This window comes from Protopterus annectens, chromosome 14.part0 (assembly GCF_019279795.1).
Source record: "Protopterus annectens isolate FY-2018-M chromosome 14.part0, PAN1.0, whole genome shotgun sequence".
In the NCBI taxonomy this organism is placed as follows: Eukaryota; Metazoa; Chordata; order Ceratodontiformes; family Protopteridae; genus Protopterus; species Protopterus annectens.
The window spans coordinates 834903103-834930955 of NC_056748.1; positions in this window are offsets into that span (position 1 = coordinate 834903103).

Here is a 27853-nt window from a genome sequence, read left to right on the forward strand (position 1 = left end):
TCCTCCACCTTTTTTATGAGGTCTGTCTTTTCTTTTGATGGAGTAGTTTGGAGGAACAATTTCAGAGTCTTTAATGTGTGGTTTTAGCCAGGTTTCAGAAATAGTCAGGATGTCAGGTTTATTGTGTGTGAGCCAAGCATGAAGGTTTGGGACTTTGTTTACTACACTTTGGGAGTTAAAGGAAGTGAATAATAGGGATTTATTTATAACGGTTATAGTGGTGGGGCCTGGATTTGGATGGATGTCTCCAGATGTGAGGGTGCTAATCAGATGTAGTATGGAATTGTTTTGGTGAGTAACTAGCAAGGAGATGAGATTGGGTTCTTTTGTGAAATGAAGGGCTTTGCTAGTAGTTATGGAGATAGGGTTAGTATGGCAGGAGATAACTTTGTGTTGAAAAAGAAGGAAGTTTTCTGAGGGGTATAAATTGGGGGAAATAAGAGAGTATGAGTGTGAGAAAGGTGAGTTGTGAGGATTAGTTATGTGAAAGGGTTGGAAGTGGATGGAAATTGTGGGCTGAGAAAGATGGTAGAAAGAAGATAAGGTGAGGAGTAGTAATAGTGAAAGGAAGAGGAAGGAGTGTTTAGAGAGCATGATGGGAAAGAGTTAATAGAATGGTAGTATTAAAATAGAGAAGTATGGTATATAGGTGATAGCATGTATATAGGAACTGGATGTTATCTTTATCTAATAAAGACCCCAAAGAGATTGTGCCAGTGAAACCTTTGCCAGAGTTTCATTGGTAAATGCTTGACAGACATAAAAAAGCAAAAGGGTTGACTAGAAGAACTGAGAGTATGTTGGAAAGGAAGCAGGCGCTGGATTTGGGAGATGGTGAAAAACAGGAATAAAACCAGCAACTCAGAAACCAAGTAAATGTGAGATTATAAAGCATTAATATTTGTGAAACATGACAGAACAAGAAAACCTGGGAATATTGGACTTTTTGACTCTGTTAAACTTGTAGAGGACTCTAAAGTAGTGCCCTACTTAATCCTTGTGTCATTAATGTTTGGATGATCACTTAGGAGAGGGGAAGAGGAAGGAAAGAGTTAAATGTAAGGAAAACAATTTTTTGTTCTTAACAGTAATATTTGTATAGTGCATGATATTTTCATGCTATAAAGTAAAGTTTTCTCAGTTATTTTCAAGTGTTATTGGAATACTAAAGTAAAGAGCTGCCCCTGTTTCTTTTTCCTTATTTTCTCTTTCTCCTTGTCCAGTTGTATGACATGTAGGCACCACAATCAATGTAAAAAAGTCTGGTCAATAGAGTATGATGCAAGAAAATGATGATGTGATTTTTCTTGCATAGGGGAATGACTGGATTAAGGCCCTTGGCTTTATCTAGTAATACATTTTAAGAGAAAATAAAAAAGACCATTGAATATAGTAAAGCTCTCTTTAGCAAATAAACAAATAAATACTTGTAGAAGCAAGTCCATATGTGATTCTCATGTCTCCCTGGAGACAATCTGATAAAGAGCAATAAAATCAAAATACTTCTTTCCTTTAATGGCTTTCTTTCAATGGCTAGGACATGATGTTTTCTGAAAGCATTCAAGTGTTTTCTCATTCTGGGAAAGCAATAAAGATAAGACAAAACCAGACAAGTGGAATCACAGGCTGTACCATAAGTCTTAGCATGGATAACCTTCCTTTTAGGTTAACCCAAGTCTCTGAGTGTGGCTGTCAATTTGGGAAAATTGTTCCTATTAGGAAGGTGAAATTTCAATATTTGAAGAAATACATAGTTTTGGCTATTAATATTAAGTTAATACATTTTGTAGGTGTATTGGGGTGTATTTGTTTTTTTTTTGTTTGTTTGTTTGAGGGCTTTCAATAAAACAACATTTTTTTAAGATGTGACATAGACTCAAATGGATATGATAAGAAATAACTGTATAAAAGGTCAACCTGTCAAGCATTAGTGTGTGCATGTAACAAAAAAAGCTGGCACTAGATGCTTAACAAAAAAGCTGTTACAAATAAAAGGTGGGAATAATAACTTTTTAACATAACCATTTCGATATTATCTTTAAATGTTAATTGGCTCACAGATATATCAGTTTTCAGCAGGGAATATTACTTATAGGTGGGGACTGGGAATTTGATTTGCAGCAGGGAAGATGTGGCTGGGGGAGGCAGAAGGGAAAATATACAAAGGAGGGTAGATTTTTTAATACATTTATGAAAATATTTGACATTAAAGACGTAAATTCAGTAGTAGGAGTTTGGAGTGAATTTACATACTTTTCCCCAAGATGCAAAAACTGGGCTAAGCTAGACAAAACTTACATTTCATAGGAACATTTGCATTTAATTTAAAGTTTTGATACACATCCAAGAACTATTTCAGATCATGCGCTAATAATAATGAAAAAAAAACACAGGGTAATGAAATAAAAATCAGGCACTTGGTGCTTTCCCACCTATCTGTTGAAAACGGAGGAATTTAAGGAATGGGAATCAAAAATTATTCAAGAGTTATTTGAAAAGACAGAAATTTCTTTTGAAAATATGACTAGTCATTTGGCTAAAATTAAAGTGGAGTTTAAAAATAGAGTGGAAATAAAAGAGAGATATGGCTAAGAAGTAAGAATAGTTATTTAGAGGGAATGACAAATGTTGAAAGATCTGCAAAATAGGAGGAATCTCACAGTACAAGAAGAGGAACAATTTCAGAATGCTAAGCAGAAAATAAAGGATTACTTTGATAATAGAGTTTAGAAAGACTGCTGTTAAGCAACTGTTTTTTTTTTTTTTGATAATGCGCAGCACAAAGACTTTTAGTGCAATGACTTAGGCAATAGAAAGTATAAAGAGCTGTCACCAAGATTAAAAAGCATATAACAAGGAAGATAACAAGAGATCCTGTAGAGTTAATAGAAATATTTCGGAAATGTTATGAAAGTCGGTATAAAGCAGAGAAATATGGAGATCAAAAAAGGTAGAAATGGAAATGTTTATGGAAGAATTAAATATGCCAAGGTTAGAGGTAGATGCGGGTCAATTTCTAATAGTTAAGGTAGGGGGAGATGAGATAAAAATGGTGATGTATAACCAAATCCACAGGAAAATCCTCAGGAAGAGATGGTATTCCTGTGGAAGTTTGGAGGTTAGGAGGAAAAAACTGATAAAGATTAGGAATGTTTTGTTTAACCTTGTCATTTGTTTATCCAAAAAAAAAAAAACATTATTGAGCCTGTCCTTCATACCAAACCACTTGGTGTCACCATCGATAGTAGCCTGAGATTCAACAAACACATAGCACTAACCATCAAAAAGACCCATATTAAACTAGGCTCACTCTACAGAGTTAAGCCATTCCTAACCATCTAAACCATGCTAGCAATTGCTAGAAACAACCTTCTTTCTTCCTTGCTGTAACATCTCCAGTCTTCACAAACCTTAAAAAAACAACTTGACCAGGCTTGAGGCCTGCTACCACAAAACTGCTAAATTTGCCACAAACTCATCACACAGATTCCACCACTGTGTGGCCCTCCATCGGCTAAAATGGTTGGAATTACCCAACCTCTTATCCCTAAATCAACTTATAACTGCCCATACCACCATAAATCAGCCACACAAATGCCCAGCACTCCAAAACACATTTAACCCTACTCAAATAACAGAACCCTGTGATCTACTGACAAATTCTTCTTAAAGGTAACAAAATCAAACAGCAGATTCAGTGATTCACTTTATTCCAACATTATTTCCAAAGCCTGGAACTCCATACCCTAACACATCCTTAACACTATCAACTCAACCTAGTTTAAGCAACTTCTTAAGGCACACTTATCTAACAACTAACTCTGCTTATGCACCTTCCGGGCTAACTGAAGTAGGTATCCTTTTACTTTTTCCCTCTTCATTATCTTTCACTTAACTACACTTCTAATCGCCTCTCTGTTGTTCTTTCCACTTCATTTATCTTCCCTCCTATTACCATCTCCTCGCCTCCCAACCTCTTTTTTTCCTACACCCTTCTAATCTTTTCCAATATATCATCAAGAACTAAAAAATGTCAGTGTTCCTCTAACCCTATCTACACTGTTACACAGGCTTCCTTATATAATATTTGTTAGTCATTTTGCTATTAAGACTTCTCACCAAGAGTCAGTGACCCACATGTTCTACTCGAAATATGTCATACTAATTTCCAGTTGTTGTAATTCTGTATTCTGAATAATCTGTCAGTCATCCTGATGTTATCACTTCTCTCCAGGAGTAAATGACTCTGAATAATCTATGACAGTCATCCTGATGTTATCTCTTGTCATCTTGTAAATGACCCACCTGTTGTATACAGTTTATAGGACACTGTAAATACTATATGTACTTACCATACTGTGACATGTATGAATTTATGTACTTTGACAATTGATTGTTGTATTATATACTTGTTACCTGGAGATTTTCTCCCCAGGCCTCCACTGAAAATGGGCTATTGGCCCAGTTGGACCTCCCTGGTAAACAAACGTTAAATAAAAAAATAAATAAATAAACATATTTTAAGAGAAGGAGAAGCACTGACATTCTGGAAGAAAGTGGGGGTGGCTGTAATACCTAAAGAGGGTACAGATTCATCACGCCCAGCTTCATACAAGCCCTTGATATTAATCCATGATTATAAAGTGTTTATGCCTATAATGGCTAAAAAATGGCAAAGGTGATGCCAAAATTGAAAGATATGGATCAATATGCTTTTGTGGAGGGGAAGCAAACATTAGACAACATTAACAGAACACTGGTGATAAAAAGGGAAACCAAATGTAAGAAAATACCACTGTTGTTGGTGGGTCTTGATGCAGAAAAAGCATCTGACAGAGTAAGCTGGGAATTTATCAGTGGGGAAATTTTAACATTTGCATTCCCTGATAACATTATAAGGTTGATTAGGAGGATATAGGAGAGATCTGAGGTGAAAATTAAAGTGCCTGGGTTCCTCTCTCTTAATTTTTGTTTGAGCAGAGGAACCAGGAAGGGCTGTCCTTTATCCCCTTTAGGTTCATAGGTTCATACTAGGCTATCTGCCCTAGGGCATTTATAAGCCTAGCCAGAGTGTGTTTGGCTTTCGCCACCCATTCTAAATGCATTTTGCTATGCCCTTTTTCGAGGTTAGTATACTGTGCCTCTGTCTAACAGTGACACAGAAGTGATACCCGGGGTAAACCTACTATCTCCCATCCACTCATCAAGATTCCTCTTGAAGAGAGTCAATGAGGGACTCTGCCTAACCTGGACTGGGATTTTATTCCAGAGTGAAGGGAGCCTCTGGGTTATGAATCTGTCCCTCCAGCATGTCCTATTTATTTCAGTGCTGAGGTTCAAGTCTCTTGAGCGCATAGCTTGATGGGATTTGGATTTTCTGAGGTGCAGCATGTCCATTAATTCCGGGTTGGACATGGCTTTATACGTCAGGCACAGATCGCCTCTGAGCAGGCAGTATGCCACTGAGTAGAGCTGAAGTTTCTTTAACCGGGCAGCATATGGCATCTGTTTGAGCCCTTTGATCCTCTTGGTGAGGTACTTTTGGGGTCTTTCCAGTTGCTGCAGGTGTCTGGTAAGGTACATCCCAAAAGGGGCATTGTACTCAATTATGGGCCTGATGAGGGATGAGTAAAGAGGCACGATGACCTCCCCTGATCTAGATGTGAATCCCTTCATGATTAGGTGGGCTATATAAAATGTTTTTCTAACCACTTTGGCCATGTGGTTGTCAAATGAGAGATTGCTATCAACTTGGGTCCCCAGGTCCCTAATTACTTCTTCCGTACTTAATGGATTACCACCTATGTGGTAATTTGTGGGCACTTTGTTTTTGCCAAAGGGGATGACTATACACTTTTTGGCGTTTAGCTTGAGGCCATGGCTCTGGCACCAGTTGTCTGTTTCTGTGAGGCCCTTTTGTAGGATGCTTGTGTCGGCTGGAGAGTCTATTATGGTGCCCAGTTTGCAGTCATCTGCGAACTTGGTCAGCCACAGTCCTTCCATGTTAGCCTGTACCTCCGAGAAATATATACCAAACAAGAGAGGTCCCAGGACTGAGCCTTGTGGGACATCACTTGTAACTGGTTTGGAGTCTGACATGGCTCCAGCAATTCTAACCATGTGGGTTCTGTCCTTGAGCCAGTTTGCAACCCATCTAGTGACATAGGGGTTTATATTTAAGCTGGTGAGCTTATCTATAATGCCTGAGTGGGGTATTGTATCGAAGGCTTTTGCAAGGTCCAGGTAGGCTGTGTGGACCACCTTCCCCTCGTCAATGGCCTTGGTGACTGTTTCAAAAAAATCAACCAGGTTTAAGAGGCAGGATCTGCCCTTAACAAAGCCAAACTGGGTAGGATCCAGTGTCTGTAGGGCCCCAATATCTTTATTTATGAGGTCCATGATGATCTTTTCCATAGCTTTGCAGACCAAGCCAGTCAAGCTTATGGGGCAATAGTTTCCAGGATCCGTTGAGGCACCACCTTTGTGGAGAGGGACCACTGTTGCTGTACGCCACTCTTTCTAGTAAGGCTGAGAATGAACAGTAGTTTTATGTTTGTGTTTAGTTCTTCTTTGAGTTCATGTAGGACGCAGCCCGGGACACCGTCTGGCCCCATTGATGCTGTGTTTTTTGCTTTGGAGAGGGCGGCTCTTACCTGAGCATCTGAGATGTCAGGGGGGCAGCACTCTGCTGGGATAGATATTTGCCCTTTTGGTGGGGAAGGGGGGGAGGAGTTTGCGCTGAACCTGTCAGCTAGGATGTTGGCAATGTCTGTGGGTTCGGTGTATTTTTTGTCATTTTGGACTAATTCTGAGCATATCTTGGAATTCCCACGCAGGTTCCTAACATAACTAAAGAAAGCCTTGTGATTGTCCTTAGTGTCCTGCGCAATTTTTCTCTCGAAGCTGGCCTTGGACAATTTTATGAGTGCCCGTAGTTTTTTGCTAATACTGATCAGAGATGCCTTCCCTTTTTGGGATTTTGCTCTATCATGTAGTAGCTTCCTCCTTCTATTGTATAGTTTGTTTATGGCTGGGGTCCACCAGACAGGACGCCTAACTTTGGAGGATTGGGTCTTGGTTTTATTTGGGATTGCATGATCCATGCATTCCTGAAGGTGATCATAGAGAGCGTTTATAAAGGATTCTGCGGTCTGAGCCGTATTTTCCACAGGCCCGGGGGCTTTGAAGGATTCCACCTCAGTTTTGAGGAGTGTGAAATTTGCTTTAGAGAAATTTTTCACTGTGGTTTTCTGGGCAGGGGCAGGGGTCGGGATGTGAATATCTAGTGAGATTAGTTTATGGTCTGATCTTACCAGTGAGGGATACACTTCTGGTCTGGAGCATAGAGTCCCCATGTTGGTGATGATCAGGTCCAGTATGTTTTCCCCTCTTGTGGGAGTGGCAACAAGTTGTTCCATAGCATTTGAGTTTATAAATTCTAAGAACCTTTGGGCTAGGGTGTTGGAGCTAGAGTAATGCTCCCAGTCTATGTTAGGGTAGTTGAAGTCACCCAATATAATGGTGTTTGGAGAGACCTTCATATTTTCCAGTGTTCTCAGGAAGGCCGAGTGGGGTTCTTGGGTTTGGGAGGGTGGTCTGTAGCAGGCTATAAACTGGAAGGCAGTTTTACCCACTGTTAGTTGCAAATGGATAGTCCCTGATTCTTCGTGCTGTGCCACCAACCTGGAGGTGTGGGTATCTTTGACGAATATTGATACTCCCCCTCCTTTTGTGGTTCGGTCCAAGTTTTGGGGCCAAAAAACATGGTATGAGGTATAACCTGGTAGTGCTGGGGTGCTCTCGGGAGCCTTGAACCAGGTTTCTGTTACTACACAGATATCGATGTTCTCCATGCTAAGGAAAGTTTCGAGTGTGTGCATCTTGAGGTTTAGACTTCTAGCGTTGAGTAGCATTACTCTTAGTTTCTTATCCCTTGTGATACCTATGGAGGTGGGTTTGTCTTTTGAGCCTTGCCTAAAAATGGCACTATGGGGGTGGCAAGAGCCTTTGCCAGTATCCGAAAGCCCAGGGGTGACAGGTGCAAGCCGTCCCTAGCAAAGCATCGTGGCATGTCAAGCATGTCATCCCAGGCAGACAGGCATTGGATCCCCTTTGAATGACACCAATACTTAAACCAATTGTTGAAATTGATCATCTTGTCTTCATATTGTAGCATCATTCTCGGTGAGGGTAAGATGCTACTCAAGGTCAGGGTCATACCGGCCTGGGCTACATGCTCAGAGAGCTCCTCTATGTCTCTTTTCATGTAGTCCAGGGAGGTACATCTCAGGTCATTCACACCAGCATGGACAATGACTGAGTCATATTTGTACTTGCCTTGGAGTGACCTGAGTGCTTGCGTTATGTGGTGAATCCTAGCGCCCGACAGGCAGCTCACCGTGACCTTCTCCTTGTTCAGCCTGGTGAGTGGGATGTCAGTGTACCTGACGATAGAGTCACCTATTACAAGTGTATCAGGTGTGTTGTTTAGCCTTAAGGGCTGTGACTGTTCGGCACACTGGCTTTGTGAGCTATGTGTTGCATGTGTTTTGTTTTGGGGTAGCGGTTGCTTGGGTGTCTGCTTTGGAGGTCTCTGCTGCTTAGGCAGATTTTTATTTAGAACCTCCGAGTATGTTTTTGTGTGTTTATTGTTTGGTTTGCTGTCGTGGTAGGTCTAAGTGAGACTGGAATTGTAGTGAGTGTGGTTTCCTTCTCCTTCTGACTGGTTACACCAGTACTGAGTTGAGAGAGCTTAGCCTCCAGTTTGGCTATATGGTTGCATCTCTCACATGTGTTGGAATTTGTTGGGAGGAGGAGAGGGTTGTCTGTGTATATGAGGCAGTTGTAACATTGCCTCAAGATTCCCAGATTCACCAGCTGGACCGGAGAGGAGATTGACACCTGACCTTTGGACATGCTAGAATAGTATTGGGAATTCCTTTACAATTGAAAAAAAGGGCCAGTGGGGAACAAAGTACTCAAGGGGAGTTTGTGAGGGTGTAGTGCTTTTAATTTTTTAGTGCTGACTTATATAATTGCTTTAGTGAGCAAGTGCCAGGCTTTAGAGTGGGAATAGGGTGTTTATTATGAGAACTAGATCAGTTCTAAGGGGAAAAGTGAAGAGCAGACTTTGTGGAGCCGAGAATGGTTTAAACCCAATTAAGCGGTGCTGCCCAATGCTGCACTATGCGCAAAATCGCACAAAGCCGCGCTAAAGCAGGTTTTATACAGGGGGACTTGAAAGAGCTAGAAATTGGCCCAAAACGGCCAATAGACTACCAGATTCTTGTGCTGGAAACACTCCTCCAGGGATAGATAGGCTGCTCCAAGCTCCCCACTGCCACTGGTGAACAAAGAAGCCTCCCTTTATTCAAGAAAGGAAATGGGCAACACAGGAACTTTCCAAAAGTCCAGAATACAGCAAAGCCTGTATTTGGACTACTCTAGGTCAGGAAAGTCAGGAAACAAGGATATATATTTTTTTTGCAACAAACAGCAGGAAAATGCAATAAATATGCAACACAGGCTAGCGCACTTGAGTGTGTAGCCTCAACAGGTAAAAGCAACAAACAGGACAAACTTTAAAAGTGCAGGTGCAAAAACAACTTTAAACAGTTTAAAACAGTTCAAGAAGCAGAAATACTTGCAATTTAGCTAGATCGGACAGTCGCCCAGGTAGTAGCAGGAAAACAAACACTTTTATCAGGTTAGCAGTCACTTTTTTAGCCTCTCTGCTGCTAGCACCACTCTGCAGGACCACAAGGAGCTTGGCTGAGTAGTAACAAGCACTAAAACTGCGCCAAAGTGGGTTTTGTACAGGGGGACTTGAAATAGCTAAAAATTAGCCCAAAACGGCCAATAGACTACCAGATTCTTGTGCTGGGAACACTCCTCCAGGGATAGATAGGCTGATCCAAGCTCCCCACTGCCACTGGTGAACAAAGAAACCTCCCTTTATCCAAGAAAGGAAATGGGCAACACAGGAGCTTTCCAAAAGTCCAGAATACAGCAAAGCCTGTATTTGGACTACTCTAGGTCAGGAAAGACGGGAAACAAGGATAATTTTTTTTTTTTTGCTATTTGAACTGTATTTAGAACCACTGGCAAAGAAAATAAGACTCAGAAATGCAAGGATATAATTGGTATGGTAGTTAAGGAAAGCTTGATATATTTGCAGATGATATTATTTTACACCTGATAAAAACAGAAAGGACATTTCAGTGTTGTGGAACATTCTGAGGCCGTTTAAAATCTTTTTGGGATATAAAATTAATGAAGCTAAAATAAAGGCCATAGCTGTAAATTATGTACCCACACATGAGTTGGTTCAGCAATATCCATATTTATGGTGACATAATAAAATGAAGTACTTAGGAGTATGTATTAAAAAGGGTTCTGATGTGGCAGCTAAAGATATGTTGGAAGAGACTAAACAAAAGATAATACAAACACTGAGAAATTGGACAATCTGTTATATGCATATGAATAGCAAGATTAAAGCAGTTAAAATGTTTTTATTCCCTTTTATACACAGGTCAGCCATATTTTTATCAACCCGAGGAGAAAATGTGGATAGCAATTACTAAAGAGCTGAAGGATTTTATCTGGGAGGGGAAGATGGCAAGAGTCAAATGGGATAAGCTGATTCTTCCAATTGAACAAGTCAGTTTGGGATTACCTGATTTGAAAGGGTATTTCAGAGCTACACAGTTAAGGCTCCTATACAAAGCATAAGCAGAAACCTATTATTCAAAATGGAAAGGGATTATGTTGAAACAGGGGTGAAGCTAAAGAAACAAGGAGAGACTGGGATTTTGGATGCAGATCCTTAAGGATAATAACAATAACCATGCATAATATTATATCTATTAAGTAGCAGAAAGTATTCTAAGAACTAAGCCAACATGTGAATGGAGAAAAGACATTCTGCTGATGGGGATAACTGCGATTAAGGATACAGACAATAGGCGAGAGAGGGCTGGAATTTATTGGAGAAAACTGGTATAAGAACCAAGGTATTGGGAGCAAATAATAAGAGAGGGAGGGGTAATAGAATGAGAAGAGGCCAAGAATTTATTTGGACTGCAGGATAGAGATTGCTTTCCATATCAAGGATTGATATGAGAGTATAGGCAAAGAGAAAGAAATACAGGGATCCTAAGTAAATGACTAGCACTGGTAGTTTTTAGAAGAATCTAGAACAGAGGCTGCTGTTAAAAATGAATAATGAGTAGAACATACAAAATATTGCATGATAACTATAAGAATCAATCAGAGGAGGTTAGAAAGGATTGGGAAGAGAGACTGGATAAGCAATACACAAAGAAACAATGGGAGGATATATGTATGCCTCTCAAATATGCAACAATGCAGTAGATTTAGGATCTTTGCTTGGAAGTGCTTACATAGGTATTTTTATACCCCAAGTAGACATCAAAGAATGTTTCCTCAGGTAGAAAGCAAATGTTGGAGGTATGATGGCGAAGAAAGAAATAATTGGGAACATATTTTCTGGGAGTGTAATGAGTTGGCAGAGTTTAAAGATTCTCTGCAGACTGCTCTATCAGAGATACTGGGTGAGCCAATTTGTGTAACTAAGGAAACGATTTTTTGAGCTATGATACAGAATCGGAATTGCCTAGACATAGTAAGGCCTTGCTGAGTCTAATTATGGTGGCTGTCAAAAAACAATTACTAGAAAATGGAAATTGAAGTATAAACCAACTTTTCTTGAAGTAGTGAATATAGTAACAGAGATAAACAACTGGAAGTGAGATTTTTAGAAAAGAGCAGGAGCAAATTACATAGAAAACAATGGGAATTGTAGGAAAAAGACATGCAGAGGAGGAACACGGTTTAAAAGAAGGCAGAATATGAAAGATCAATGTAATGTTTGACTGACAATGCCTGAATAGATTTAAGTGATGTATAATGTTTGCAAATGCAATTATGTCAAAATGGTTTGTGATGTATAATGTTTGCAACTAAAATTGTGTCAATCTGGTCTGTTTTCAGTTACATAAATGTGTGACTGCCTATGTCATACGTGATAGTTTAATAAAGATATTTCTTGTTGCTAGAAGTATTAACAGCAAATGGGATGAACTTCAATTATTTTTCACTTCTGAAGTACCTGACACTGTGGTAATAACTGAAATATGACTCAAACCAACTGTTCAGCATCACCAGTACCACATTCTGAATGTAATCACACCATCATAGCTAGTAAGGTAAGGAGGATTTCCATTCTTGTACATAACAACATTCCTTCCTTTTTAATGTTTACCTGCCTGGATGCTGCAGTTCTGGGTGTTATCATTCATTTAGTCATAATACTCTAATCATAGCCGGCTTCTCTTATAACCCAGTCTGAATCCTTCAGAGAATGCCATCTCTACAAGGTTTAAGGAGTGCTTTTTGGATAAATTTTGACTCTTGTTAGCTTATCCAAATTGCCCAAATAATTGTTGGGGCAGAACATTTCCTCAAGGAAGTATGATTATGAATTGTTAGATTTTATAAATCAAGAAAGCTGCAAAGAATTCTTCCAACAAGAGAGACCAAAATCATTAATATTGTGCGACCTCTTCTTTCTGTTCCCATTTCAAGTCATTCACTGATCACAATAGCATTTTGACATCAATTACATTTTGCAAAAGTACCTAAACAGCCAAAAAATCATTCTACTGTAGGTAGTACAATATTATTTGCTATGACTTATAGAAATGGAACTGTAAACCTAACATGGACAGAAAGCCAATATTTTATCACTTGGGTCTAAGTTATAGTAAATTCCGTTCTTTTGTAGACATGTTTGCACCTAAAATTAGAGGTGCACTTTGAAATGTAAGGAGATAGAGACAGACCAAAGAAATATGATAATTCTCAGCCAACAAATGTTAATGAAACAAAACTTAAATACACAAAGCTACACAAAACTCAGTAAATTCGGTGAAAAGATAAGCAATGGAAAGAAACCATGAAGGTGAGAGCAGTATTCTCAGGTACAAAAAATATGAGTATAACTTTTGTAACAGCACCAGTTAGTCTGTGTGTCTCAGCTGTCTGTAACAATCAAAGTCATTGTCAGAACTACCAAAACATGCTTATTTTAACAGTCCTGTACATAAACAGTATATAGGCTAACACACAGAATTTAGGCACATATCCTTGACTACAATACCTATATATTCTGAAGTCTGCCTTTTAATTTACCCAATTTACAAATTACAGCCCAGGCTAATGAATCAGTTTTCTTTTTACTAAGAGTAGCAAATATACATTAAGTGGAAAAGCCCAGAGTATGTGTTGTAAATATCTGCTGGCTCACCCACTTAGACAAAAAAAAATAACACACACACACACACACACACACACACACACACACATTTTATCGGTACTATTCATACCTGTCAACCTCTTAGTGCAAGAAATTTGGATAAAGCCTAAAATAATGGGGGGACAAAGGCCTAAAACTAGGGACAGATTTTAAATATCACTCTTATAAATTAGAAAGTTGCTAGATTAACAGGATTTAATGCATGTCATTATTTAGTGAGTTCAATCCATAGTGATTTACTGACAAACCACATATTTTATAGGAACAGACCACAAATATGAAGCAAAAAATCTGGACATTCTGCGAAAATCTGTATAGTTGAAAGCTATGGTACCATTTTGTTAATCTAAAGCTCATTTTAATTAAATATCTCTTGTTTTAAAAGTGATTTAATACATGTCTCATCTTACCCTAATATACACTGCATAAATGTATACAGAGCACTGATTATAATGGAAGCATGTCATTTTGTCAGTACTGGTATTCATGCGAGTGTTTGCGGGTTACAGTTTGATTACGGGCTTAGTAAGCAGATAGATTTTCTGTTGTGCATGTGTACTGCTGTATATGGTGTATGTGTGAGTGCCTTGTGCTTGTGTAGTGGTAGTATTATACAAAGGTTTTTTTTTCTAAGGTCACAAAATCCAGCAAAGGTTCTGAATATAGAGTGTTTGTATATTGGGCAAAACATTTTCTGGAATTATATGTTTTAGAACCAAAACTATAGAACCTGCTGAAGCCTTATTTGTATTTCATGTTGCTTAGATATGCAGTCAGGCAAGGGCAACAGAATCATGTTTCAGCAAGGAAAAAAATCATATAATCAAATGTCATTTCTTAACAGAAGCCAGGATTCATAGATGATTTGTGCATTGTGTAGTGTAGAGTAGCATGGCAGTAGAAATGTGCAGGATGTGGATGATTCATAGAAACAGTGAAATCACACTAGGAGAAAAACAGTATGGCATGCAATGCATGCTAATGACTGCATAGTAATATAGAAATGAGGAACTCCATGCAAATGAGCTTGGTGGTGCATGCAGATGATGGCACCCAAAATGGCAGGCCAGTTCAGAAACTTATAAAATGTGTATGCTGTGCCATGGTGCATACCATTTTTTATATCAAGAATAATGATGAACATGAAAGGAGAGATGCCTCAATTAGCAGGGTCTATATTAGAACATCGAAGTTTCAAAACTTCGAATGTTCTAATATTGACCCCTATTCAGCGAAAGCTGAAAATATCAAAGCAACAGAAAAACATTTTTTTTCCTAGGGAAAGAATTTGGTTGTCCATTTCTGTTGCTTCGGTATTTCCAGCGCTGTGGTGGAAAGTTATGGGTCAGGTTCAGGTAACTGTGCGATTGAGTGTGGGTTAGGTAGTTAGGGTTAGGGTGCGGGTTAGGTATCTGTGTAATTGTGTGGACATGAGGATTAGGGCAGGTTAGGTGAATTAGGCTTAGGGCATGGGTTAGCTATGTGTGTGATTGTGTGGACATGAGGGTTAGGGCGGGTTGGGTGAGTTAGGGTTAGGGCGAGGGTCAGGTAAGTGTACGATTGTGTGGACGTGAGGGTTAGGGTGCGGTAGGTGAGTTAGGGTTAGGGCGTGGGTGAGGTGAGTGTGCAATAGTGATGGACCTTAGGGTTAGGGTTAAGGTAAGTGGATAGTTAGTGGTGTGTGTATAGTTTAGTGTAGAGTTAGGTGTAAGATTTTAGGTGTATGTGTGTGGATCGCTGTTTGATTGGTGTGCTTGTGTTGTGTGTATGTGTTTGGGAACAGCAAATTGTTTCCCTAGGAAAAAATTTGCTGTTCTGTATGTTCGATGTTTTCAGCTTTCGCTGAATAGGGGTCGATATTAGAACATTCAACGTTTTGAAACTTCGATGTTCTAATATAGACCTGAATTAGCAGTACCTAACATCTGCCATTGGAGTGGGTGGCCACAATGCTATGTGTGCCAGCAGAAGTGGTACAAACAATGCCTGACATACCACTAGATGAATGAGCAGGAGACTGAGGACCATTTCCTTTCAAAGAGGTTGTAAGGGACCTTGTCAAGCTGTAATTACTCAGAAGTAGAATCTAGGGGGTATGCACTTCTAAGTTCACAGGATTATGGGCACTTTCTAGGCTACTGATCTGTGAGGATCTTAAGTCTAGCCTTATATTCCCATGGTAGCATTTAGCCTTTATATTTTGCATATGAACAACACAGAGATGGGCCGAACAAGGATGTGTTGGGATGGAACCCACCAAAAGTTAGGTCTCCTTTACAGGCACAACCGCTTCCTAAGCCCCTCAATCTGTCACACTCTTGCATCCTCCTTCCTGCTCCCCTCCCTTATGTATGGTACCCCTCTTTTCACCAGTCTCCATCTTGGCCTTCAGTCCAAACTTGAATCCTGCTACCACAAGATCTCCAAATTTGCAACCAATTCAAAATACTCATCCCACCACTGCCACTCCCTCCTCACCCTCGACTGGCTTGAACTACCCAGCTACCTCAGTTACCTATAACTCACCATTGCCCACAAGCTCCTCTTTAAACCTGCCAAATGCCCAGCCCTCGCTACTTCCTTAAAACCTTACATTCCCAACCGCTCACTCAGATCCAAAAAACAAAATCTCCTTCAGGTCCACAAACCTGCACGACCTCCTGGCCATCTAATGCTGCCCCACTCCTTAGCTAAACAGTGGAACTCTCTCCCCACACACTGCCACAACCTACCTAACCATACAAATTTCAAATCTCAGCTAGTCTCTCATCTTTCTTTCAAATGGGGATGCCCTTGCCACACTCCAACCTTATCCCCCTCATTCCACCTTGCACTGACTCATCCAGCTATCTCTACTGTTACTTCATCCCACCCAAAACAATCCCTCCCCTACCAAAAACTAATTTTATCTCTAATATCTATTGTACTATACTCTCCAATCTTAATTATACTATTACCCTCTCCATGCATATTTTCCTAACCTACTAATGGCTAGTAGCTAAATATTTTGAAATGTTAAACCTACAATTGAGTTTATAACAAAAATATTCACTTTATGTAAATGTTGAAATTTCTGTATTGAATTATGTCTTTTTATTTTTGTAACATTGTGACAAGCCAATTGCAAATATCATGGAGCTTATCTATAAATGCTTAATTAGCTGTATGAACTATGTCCTTTTGTAACATGTGAAATGTAACTTGCAATTATTGTGGAGCTTTTCTCCCCAGGCCTCCACTGAAAACAGGCTCTTCTTGGTCCAGTAGACTTCCCCGGTCATCAAACGTAAATAAAATAAATAAATAAATAATAAAAATGTTTATATGTTTCCCCTATCCATGAGGGACAGGGGTACTAAACTGGAGAGAATTTGTGGCTACCCACTTTTTATGCTCATTCCTGTGGATACTAAGTCATGTGAAGCTTTTAACCATCACGCAGAGAGGAAATTTCAGGGACCTACTGGAGAGATGTTAGGGACATTGCAGGCATCAGCCTTATGAATCCCGAATCAGTCCCTTGACATTACCCTGAAGCATGTGGGGCATCATATCTGGTTCTCCAGGATGGGAGAAGAGAGAGAACTAGTACCACACAGGCATGTTATGACACTCACCACTCCCCTGAGAGACACACATTGGACACACAATGCCATCCAGATCCCATCTAGTCGACAGGGACTGTGATATAGTAGCAGGAAGAGCATCCATTCCCTTAGCTGCCAGCTGGTTTGCAATGCTCAGAACAGCGACCTGAGGAAGTGTCAACAGTGAATGGCAAGACAGCAAGAAATGAAGTGGAATCTATTTTTAATACTGTTGTTTTCTGGTATACTACCTGTTTTATATGTATACTTAGGAGTGAATACTCATTTTTAGTGGTGATGGAGCATGAGCTTAACATAGGTGGGAAGGGCCCTTATGGCAGCAAAGTATATATAATGTCTGGGTCAGTTGAAAGTACAACTGTATCTGTGTCAGTGGTGCAACAAGTAGCACATTTTGCTTTGGTGAAGAAGGCTGTGGGTTCTACTCCCACACCAGTTAGACTGATTACTGACACTGCAGTGCAGTATAAGAGAAATTCTGTCCTTCAGATGAGATGTTAAACCAAGGCCCCATTTTCTTGAATTGGTGGCAGCTCAGGTTGATGTAAAAAAGATGTCACTGCACCTATTGAAAAAAGTAGGGGGAAATTCCATGAAGCCCTGGCCAAGTTTCTCCTAGCAGCATATAAATACCCCCTCATATGTCCCCTGAAAAGAAGCTAGTAGCCTAGTGGGACTAACCTGGTCAACAAAAGACATCCTTTATTTATTTATTTTATTTTACATTTGTTGACCAGGAATAGTCCGACTGAGCTAATAATAGCCATTTTTCAGCAGAGGCATGGGGAGAAAAGCTCCAAAAACATTATACAATACATTGATATTAAATATTCAGAAATTCAAAGAAAAAGTTTTTACATATATCTTATACAGAAAGGCAATTTCAAGAACATTAGTAACAAATTAAAAAAGAAAAACTAGAACATTTTTGTTATGTATACAAGCCATCATTAATATGGGTATTTGTTCAGTAGTAGAGCATTTAATGTAATTAGGTAGCAGTATTAGAGGAGGTATTTTGCACTGCAAAGTGTATTTGAGGAGGTATTTTAATGGGAGAAGATTATTGCTAGGGTTAGAGTTACATTAGTGAGTATATCATGTAGGGAAAGAAAGGGGGTGGGGAAGTAGGGGCATTAGAGAGTGAAGGATAGAGATAGGGCAGATTGTGGGAAGTTTAGGGATGTGAATACATTTTAAGTAGGGTAAGAAGAGAGGCATAACCAAAGAGTTTTTTGGTGCTCTTTAGCAGCTGCTTTGAATTGGTTAGGATGAGTTAGTAACCTGATATGAAGAAGCAGTTTGTTCCATGCAATAGTAGGATGGTAGCTATATAAGTTACATCCCATATTAGTCCTAGGTTTATAGTATAATAAAATAAAAAGTTAAAAAATAATTATACTGCGTTCTAATCTGTGTAGTCATTATCACATTTTGTTTTCCTTCTGCAGGTCCCATTATGGCAGAGGAGGCAAGAGCATACCTACCTTGGTCTGTGCCAGCCAAAGGCTCTAGTGTAGAATCCCCAATAGCTGCCAAGGTTGCCTCTCAGCAGGGAAGATACTTGCCTTGCTGGAGGTGACCTGGCAGGTTCTCAGGTTCTTTCTCTGGCAGGTCCTCAGAGGAGGCAAAGGCTTTTCTTATGAGAATGTTCTGGAGGGGTCTATCCTGGTCTCCCAAAGGCACTTGCAAAGGCTAGTAGTGGTGGCTAATGTGATGGCAACTGGCTGCTTTCCTGAGCAGCTTGCAGCATCAGCATCTTCTGACATGGCTTATGGAGTCACATGTCTGGCAGGTCCCACCCATCAGGCCACCATAGCATCAGCCAGCCTATAACATCAGCCTCCCAGGTCTGGGATCCAGCCATGCTAGGATCTTAATTTATCCCCATCCTGGTGTTCTTCCCTCTCTTATATGTTATTTCTCATTACTTAATCATTGCCTAAACCTTTCTATCACCATTTGTCCACCTGCTGCACACCTGTGTCCACCCAATGTCCTTATAACCTTCCTGCATTTATCATTCTGCCTGTCTAATTCTTTGATTTTTTTTCTGTCTGTTCCTGTTACATGCCATTTTCATGATCATCTATCCACAGTTTTCCCTCATTACCCTTTTCACCAACCCTTTTCTGTATATGAAGAAAGAGGCTCTTTCTCTTAAAAACAAAAATGCTCTTCCTTGCTCTCCACCTTTTAGAACTTGTGGTTACCATTCTGTATTTCCTTCTGTTTCCCCCTTTCCTGTCTATCCCATTTCCTTCCCAATTATCTAATGAACAGGGCTGGCACGTTGCTGTCCACACTTACAATGCTCTTTCTGTTGGCCACTGCTCTGCCTTTCTTGTGCCAGATGAGCATGAGATACATCTGTCTTGCTTTATACTGCAAGTGTGCACATGCACTAACCTGGCCTCACTAACCTGCCTTCCTTGTGTCTTACTTCCCACCAATCACATACCTAGTGCTGCTTCTCATATTACTGCTACATCTCTATTTATTTGTCTGGTCCAATGGTCAGCTTGACGATTAATGGTGCTATTCAATGGCTAATACTTGTATGATTAGCTACACGGCTGTTCACTAAGTGACTCTCTTGAAAATTAGCCATGTACAAGCATATAGAATTTGTTCAAGAATTCTAGACATTGTTTTTTTTCTAATCTATTTTGGCACATCACCTTCAAATGACTAGTAACTTCAGGATTTACTTTTTGTATTATAGAGTACAATCATATACGTTCTCTCTCTCTGTTTCTTTCCCTGTCTTCTGTACCAGCATTTTGCCAGAGCCCATCACCAATGCAATCAGCATTCAAAACTGATAAATACTTACTTCACAAACGACTAACAAAAGTATGGATAGTTATAATAATGCACATAGGAGGGTGTCAGGAACTGTATTTTATGTATAGTTTTATTTTCTATTTATCAACACTCTAGTATTTTACTGTAATAATTAACTGATGTGCATAAATAATCAATTTAAAAGTGCAGATTTGCAAACTATTCTTCTGGATTTTATCTACATAGATGAAAACAATTCTAAGTTAATTGTTAATATGAAAGGTCTTTTAATTTGTTCTGAGAAGTCACATGTACATTTATATGTATTTCATCACAATTAATTTGAAATGAAGAGTATAAAGATTGTATGTGGACATATATACATACATACATATATAAATATTGGATACAAAATTCTTGAAATTGGTCAGGTTTGACAGCAGTATCATGCATTTCAGTGCTGTACTTGGTTCGCACTGACTGAATATTAGGATAATCTTTCAACTTCATTTTATGGCTACTTAAAATTGTCACTATTGTGCAATTTGTGTATCAGTACAATTTCTCTAAAACTACTTGAACACTGATATGTACTTGTCAGACTAAATAAAATTTTGGGTCATTAATGTGTCTCTGGAAGGGCTGGAAAAAAAAGTATTATCGAATCAGAAATGATCATATTTATATTAGGCTAAGAGATGCTGAATGGAATTGTCTTTTGTGGTTCAGACAGACAATGGAATTATATTTTGTGGTTCACATCACTATAATCTTTAGTACATCTACATTCTATCCATTCCATTATCATAATCACTCTGGTAGGTAATTTAATACCGTTCATATAGTACTTATACCATATAAAGGGTGTACATAAAATCATGCCTAGAGTTTGATTATACATCGTACGTTGCGGATATTTGCAGTGCTGTCTTTAACATCTTCTTTTAAACATACAAAGTGATCCTGCAGTCGTGAGGTGCAAAGTACACAGACTTATTTACATATGAATTATTGCTTAATATTTTTGTTTTCTTTGTTGGCCCCCTTTGTGGGGACCACACCAGTGTTAGGTCAGGAAGGGAAGATGGGTCAAAGTGGAGTAGCCAGCAGCATCAAAACTGCTGTCCTACATTTCAGAAAATTTATTTTTTGTATGCGTTAACTGGGTGGAGCTACTGATGTCCTGCATGTTACAGACACAGAGTCAATTAATTCCAAACCCCCCCCCCCCCCCTTCAGTGCTGAAATGCTAATGGTAATCTGCTTCCTGAGTTTGGCACTGTCCCCATCAGTAAGTACATGTCTGATCATGGGCAGAAACTCAGCCCTCCTAGAGTGGATGAGCTGGCAAAAATATGCTCCTTCACATCTCCACCAGCAAGTGAGACACTAGCTGAACTCAGTTCAGCTGGGTCATATTCAAGGCCCCGTCCCTCTATACAATAGAGCTGGGCAACAATTACTGTTGAGTGCAGCCTACAATCCAATGTACAGAGCTTTGATATGAACAACATTTGCTGATATTTTATCTCAAGTTTTGCAAATAATATAGAGCAAAATATGTACAAAATCTTACAATTATTCAACTTCACTGCTATAAAATTGTTTCCACTTTTTAAAAAGATAGAAATGGGATGATTAGTGGGCTATAACAGGGGAGGTGGGATCACATAACTGGCAGGGAACAGCTAACCTTTCTGAATGTTACTAATCAGGCTTAGTTGGGATAGAGCTGCTAAATTTCAAGGTTTCAGCTTCAATGTATTTATTCTGCTGCTGATCTTGGTGCGATAGCGAGGATCCTGAGAAGCATGGAAAAAGTATTTATTTTTTCACATTAGAGATGATATGTGGTAAGTGTTGGGGTGGAAGCTTGGAACAAATTAAACTGTAATATGTTTTCTCTGTAATTTTCCATTATCGGGGCAACAGTCATAATGAGCATTTGGAATCCTACCACTCATTATAACGTTGATCGTTCAGCTGTTGCTGAAATGGGTACCACACGCAGAGTTATTTTGATGTGAAATTTAGTAAGTGCGGTCAATCACATTTAATAAATAACGACAATCATTTCACTTACACACTTGTCTTACTCGGAATAATGCATGCCAACAGGGTTTAACAGGAAGTGAATTACCATACATTATTCAGAAAAAAAGCAAGTGTATAACTGCAATACTTGCCATTATTTATAAAATGAGAAATACCACATTTTTCTCCTAAAACCGTCAGTTGTAGGGAATGGGGAGGGGTTTGAGCTGAAATCAACAGAGTTCTGAGGTATATGTCCTCTGAAAACAAGACCAAACCAGGAAGTACTTGTTGGACCGATAACATTTAAAAAAAAAACGTGTCCCACTTTTTGCCCATAGCTTTTTTTCCATGTCATGAGACGTACTGCATCCCATTTTGGTGATGACAACTTCACAGCTATGCCATCGTAGCAATATATGAGTTTTCGCGACAAACAATTATATTTGTAGGCTATGGAAGGCAAAACCGGAAGCCTAAGCTTAAACAAAACGTAAAACCCAGATTTCCCCAAAAATGTATGCTATCTCATTTGCAGTTCTGTTGATTCTTTTGATACTGGATATTTCTGCTAATATTGGCAATGAAGGACAACTTCCCTTACGAAAAAAACGGTAAAGAGGTGAAAACAGCTGTTGCCCCATTAACGGAAAAGTACCGTTTTCTGTTATCAGAGATGAGCTGTAGGTACTATTGTTAGACTAAAACCTGAAAACAAAATCACTAAGGTGGCTTTACATCACTAAGAATAATTTTAATGTACAACGTTTGGTTATCTTTGATGCAAAGCATACGACTTCAGCCAGACAGTGTGTGTGTTTTTTACTCAGTTTTTGTTATAATTGGAGCTACTTTTACATTTGTTGAGGTGCTGGATTAATTTTATGGAACTGCTAGACTACCAAGATTCTCTGTGTTACTAATTTTCTTTCCTTTAGCTTTGTTGGAGAATTTCAAACCAGAAGGGATGGCAGGAATGCTGTGTATATACAGGGATTTGGGAAATAGTGGAAAAGGATGAGGAACTCGTCACTGTAATTAATATTGTAGGCAGAAGCAGAAAGGCACAGCTAAAGAGTAGGAGTTATCAGATGTGTCCAGCTGTATCTCTAAACAGCAGTCAATGACATATTGCAGCTATTAAAAGATCATTTAATTAACATTTGCAGTTAGTTAAGTAGATGATATGGTAACTGCACCTTTAAGAGGAGCTGAGTTTTGGTGTTATGTGGATTCATTAACGCAGTGTAGTAAAGGTACCTGCTGACTGCACATAATGCTTAATGTATCTTCACTCATTTGTCCTGGTCATAAGGATGCTGTCCAGTGAAAGTATACTACATAGTGTCTGGGTTAAAGTTATTTTGGCAGCTACTGCTGTATATTCATGCTACACCATTTGAAAGTCTTGAAATTGTTTTCTGCATTCACTGAATTCATCTTATGGATGCCTGTACCAAATCACACTTGCGTATAATAGCAAGACAGTCTAATTTCTATTACCAAGATTAAAATGGCTAATGATACAACATATTCAGGCACAAATCTCATGCACACAAACATTACTTATATTTTCACTGAACCAGCAATCTGCAAGCTGCATTTCTTCAATTTTGTACTTGAAATGCCTGCATTACAACCAGCAACATCTTTGAAGCAGCATTGAAACATGTTAGAGAATTGGAGACTCTGGATTCAAAGATTAGAACTGGATCTTACTGCAGTTTTACTTGCCAAAAAACTTAGAGAAGGTCCAACATGCAAAGTTTCTTCATGTCACTAGAGAGGAAGCAAATGAGAAACTGGACACTTTTAACCTTAATGAGTAGGAAAGAGACAATATATGTGCCCTGAGATTATTTTTTCAGACTTTTTGTAAGCCAAAACAGAATCTCTCATACTTAAAGTATTTATATTTATGGAAAAAAATTGAGGGTCTCAGCTGTTGTTAGATACTCTGTAATTGCATTAAAATACATACTGAAAGAGTATGAGTTTTGTGACTTGTTTGATTCAGTGATAACAGACAGAAATGTGTGGGTGTGCTTGAAGTGAAAAATGACCAGCAAAGGGGCAGACAAGAAAAATGACTTGGCCATTGAGAGAGAGAGGGAGAGATAGCTGCAGCAAGTGAGCTTTCAAGTATCTACTTTAAAAGCACAACTGGGGATAAAGCTAATGAAACAGCTGTAAATCTGATAGTGCAGAAGAAGCTTTCAGGCAAATGTACAGAACGGCTGGAAAGGCAGCTTGAACTTTTGTGAAATAGCCTGTGATGACAAGCATATTTGTGAAAAAACAGCAAGCAGTGAAATAAAGCGGATGAGTGCTGATGTGAAACAGAACAACTGTCACACATATTTCACTAAGTTTTCTGAAACATAATAAAAGTGTTGAGTGCACTCCTGAAGCTACTGATGATGTTCTGCAGTTATTCTGATTTGCTTGAGGGTTTAATAAAGTTATTTTTATTGGGTGTGTTGCCTATTTGTTGTATATATACTGATATGCGTACTAGACTAGGCTGCTTAGTTAGTCCAAGGCAACTCAGTCTGGTGACCATTTATGACTTACCAGTAACAACCCTTATACCATCCCCCCTTCACTAGAAAGGCTAGTGCAATTAAGCCTGGGGTGAATTTGTGGGTACTGATTCAATCATTCAGTACCTTACCACTTATTTCCTGTACTAGAACATGCTTATTGAGTCACCATACCGTGCTTCATGTAAAGATAATAATATGCAAAACCTGGGGGAATCTACTTAATATAGTTTGGTACACAAACCCATTATGTATACAACTAGAAGGTCCAGAAATGTACTGATCATCAGTGACATTAGTGCGTAGGTCTCTGTAAGGAGCTCCTGGCTGTTACATGTTTACCTGAGGAAAAAATAGGGATATAGTGTGCTGACTAATTAAAATTCATGACACACATGACTTGAACACAGTTTCAATGCTGCTCAACAAGTTGAGGAAGTCGGCTCTTAGAAATTTGCAGAAAGATATGTAGGAACATTCTAATATTCTTGCTAGCAAAGAAGTCGTCCTCCTAATTAGTAAACTCTTTAATATTGCTTAAATACCACCTGTCTATGGAACCAAAGGCTAGGTTAAGATCCCTAGAGCAAGTGAATCTTGCCCCATTGAATTTGCAGATGTGCAGCAACTACATCAAGGCAGGGTCTGAGATTGCTGTGTAGGCCAGGCACAAGTCACCTCTAAGCAGTCTATACGATACTGAGTAAAGTGATAAGGCCTTCACTCTGTCCGTGTAGGTCATGTGTTGTAGGGTCTGAATTTTCTTGGTGAGAAACCTTTGAGGTCTCTCCAGTTGCTGCAGATGTCTAGTGAGGTATATACAGAAGGGAGCATTGTACTCTATTACTGGTCTGATGAGAGCTGAGTGCAGGGGAGTTGTAACCTGTACCTAATTTTGTCCCTTTGTCCCTGATTCTTGCACAAAGAGGTTGACAGCTACTCGAACACCTGTCCCTTATTTATTTATTTTTGTTGCATGAGAGTTGGTTCATGTACACAGACAAAGTAGCTAAAATTGCTGGGGCTGTCTATGGAAAAAAATTACTAATGATTGTTTACTCATTATTGTGATTTATGTGAAAAAACATGGAATACTTTAATGTGTGGCTACTGCATGCATGGAAAATCTGAAATATGTTACGTATTCATCATTTTAAAAAGTCTGAAGTATATGCAAAAGTGCATATAATCTTTAAGTGGGCTGGGGGCTGTCTCTGGATAAAAGTAACTGACCCTCTTGTTATTTGCTCAATTTAAACAATTATCAATCTGGATTTTGCAGGGCTAGTGCATATTTTAAGTAAGATGAAAATGTTGCCATGAATACTGTGTATTTTTGTGAAAGAAACTTGAAGTACATTACTGTGACCACTATTATTTTATTTCTTTTTACATTTATTTATTTATTATTTATTCGCATTTGTTTACCGGGATGGTCCAGCTGGGTCAGAAGTGCCCATTTTCAGTGGAATCCCAGGGAGAAAAGCTCCACATATAAGACATTTCACATACAATACAGAATTTACATTAATAAAGACATTTAGTACATATTCTTGGCAGCTTATACAATTGGTGAAAAAAAAAACAGTGCATAAGTATTCATTTTCAAATCCTACTAGGTGACTTCAGTATAGATTGGCTCAACTGTTCCAGCCACAACCCAATTTCCCACATCAACCTTCACGGACTAACCCAACTTATCACATCTCCCACTAGAACTGACAAAAGATCCAAACACCACTCCATACTGGACTGGATACTTGTATCCTTCATATCACTAGCTGAATGTCTGCCAGACACCCTCAGCGACCACCAATCAACATACCTACTGAGAAGCAAAACTCCCCTAATGACCCAGGTAACAGTACGGGAAATCAGAAATAAAAAGCACTTTAACCCTAACAACTTTAACAGGGACCTAAAATGCTGTAACTGGACCCACTTGAAAAGGTTAACACAAGCAGTCTCATACTTTAATACGACCTTCCTAAAAATATTAAACCACCATGCCCCCCCAGAACCACCAGAATTAAAACTAAATATACCCCCTGGCTAAATAAAGACACCAGAGTATTCCTAAAAAATAGGAACAAAACTTGGATACAGTTTCACAAGACTAAAACCCAAATAGACAAACAAAACTACCTTGAACTACGCATCAAGGCCAAAAAGCTCATTAAAACAGACAAAAATCTCCTACTATCAAAATAAACATGCTACTAACCCCCCAAAAATTTTGAGCAGCAATCAACTCTGTTTTGCAACCCAGGAAAACGTCCACCCCCACACCCAAAACAGGAAACAACTAAGACAATATCCCCACCCAATTCAATAAATACTTTACAGCAACAATCTAAGCCCTAGCTAATAACCAAACTAATACTAATCACCCCACCCCAATAAAAGTATCTACTCCAAATGAAATGCAAGATAATAGCACCCACTTTAACTTTCATTCAGTATCAATCAAGACCATTTAAAAACTTCTCCAAAAACTCAAACCCACCACCCTGGCTGTCGATAACCTACCCGCTGAATATCTACAACTACCTGCAGAAGCTATAGCCTATACTATTACTAGACTTATTAACAGATCCATCTCAGAATGTACAGTACCCCGTTTATGGAAAATATCCCATATAATACCACTACATAAAGGGGTAACTCCTTTGAATTCAATAACTATCGGCCTATAGCTATACTATCCCCTTTATTAAAAATCCTTGAGAGGATAATACACAAACAACTGATAAAATATCTGCTAGAAAACAAATTACTATCTACGCAGTAACATGGCTTTAGACCCTACCATAGTACCACAACTGCACTTATATCATTAAACCTCAGTACCTCCTCTATTACATGGTTCAAGAGCTATATATCAGGTAGGCAGCAGGCAATACAATGCCAAACAAAATATCCTCCTTACTGCCTGTTTCCCTAGGGGTCCCCCAAGGCTCCATCTTAGGTCCTTTGCTCTTCACTCTTTTCACCAATCAACTCCCATCTGCCGCACTTAAAGCCTCTATAGTCCAATATGCGGATGACACCACTATAATATGTGCAGCCCCCACACTCGATCACCTCCTCTCCTAAACACGAGTGCTTCCCACGAGCTGAAACTTGGTTCACCAATCATCAGCTCATTCTTAACCAGACTAAAACAGAATTACTCCTCTTCAGCTCTCATAGATCCTTTCCCCTAGCAGACAACTTTGCTATCAACTCCAACAACAAAACTGCTATTGCCAAAACCACCCACACCAAACTGCTAGGCGTTGAAATAGACAGCCACCTTAGATTTGATTTTCACATTGCCCAAACCATAAAGAAAGTTCACAAAAAACTTGGACTGCTCTATCATAACAAATATTGTCTCTCAAAGCAATCTAAAGGAATAACATCCAGGACACATCTGCTAGCTACCTAGCTCTATGCTTACCCTGTGCTCACTAACCTTCGTAAAACTTACCTAAACAAACTTGAATCCTGCTATAATAAGATGGCTAGATCTGTTACAGAATCATCCTACAGAACACATT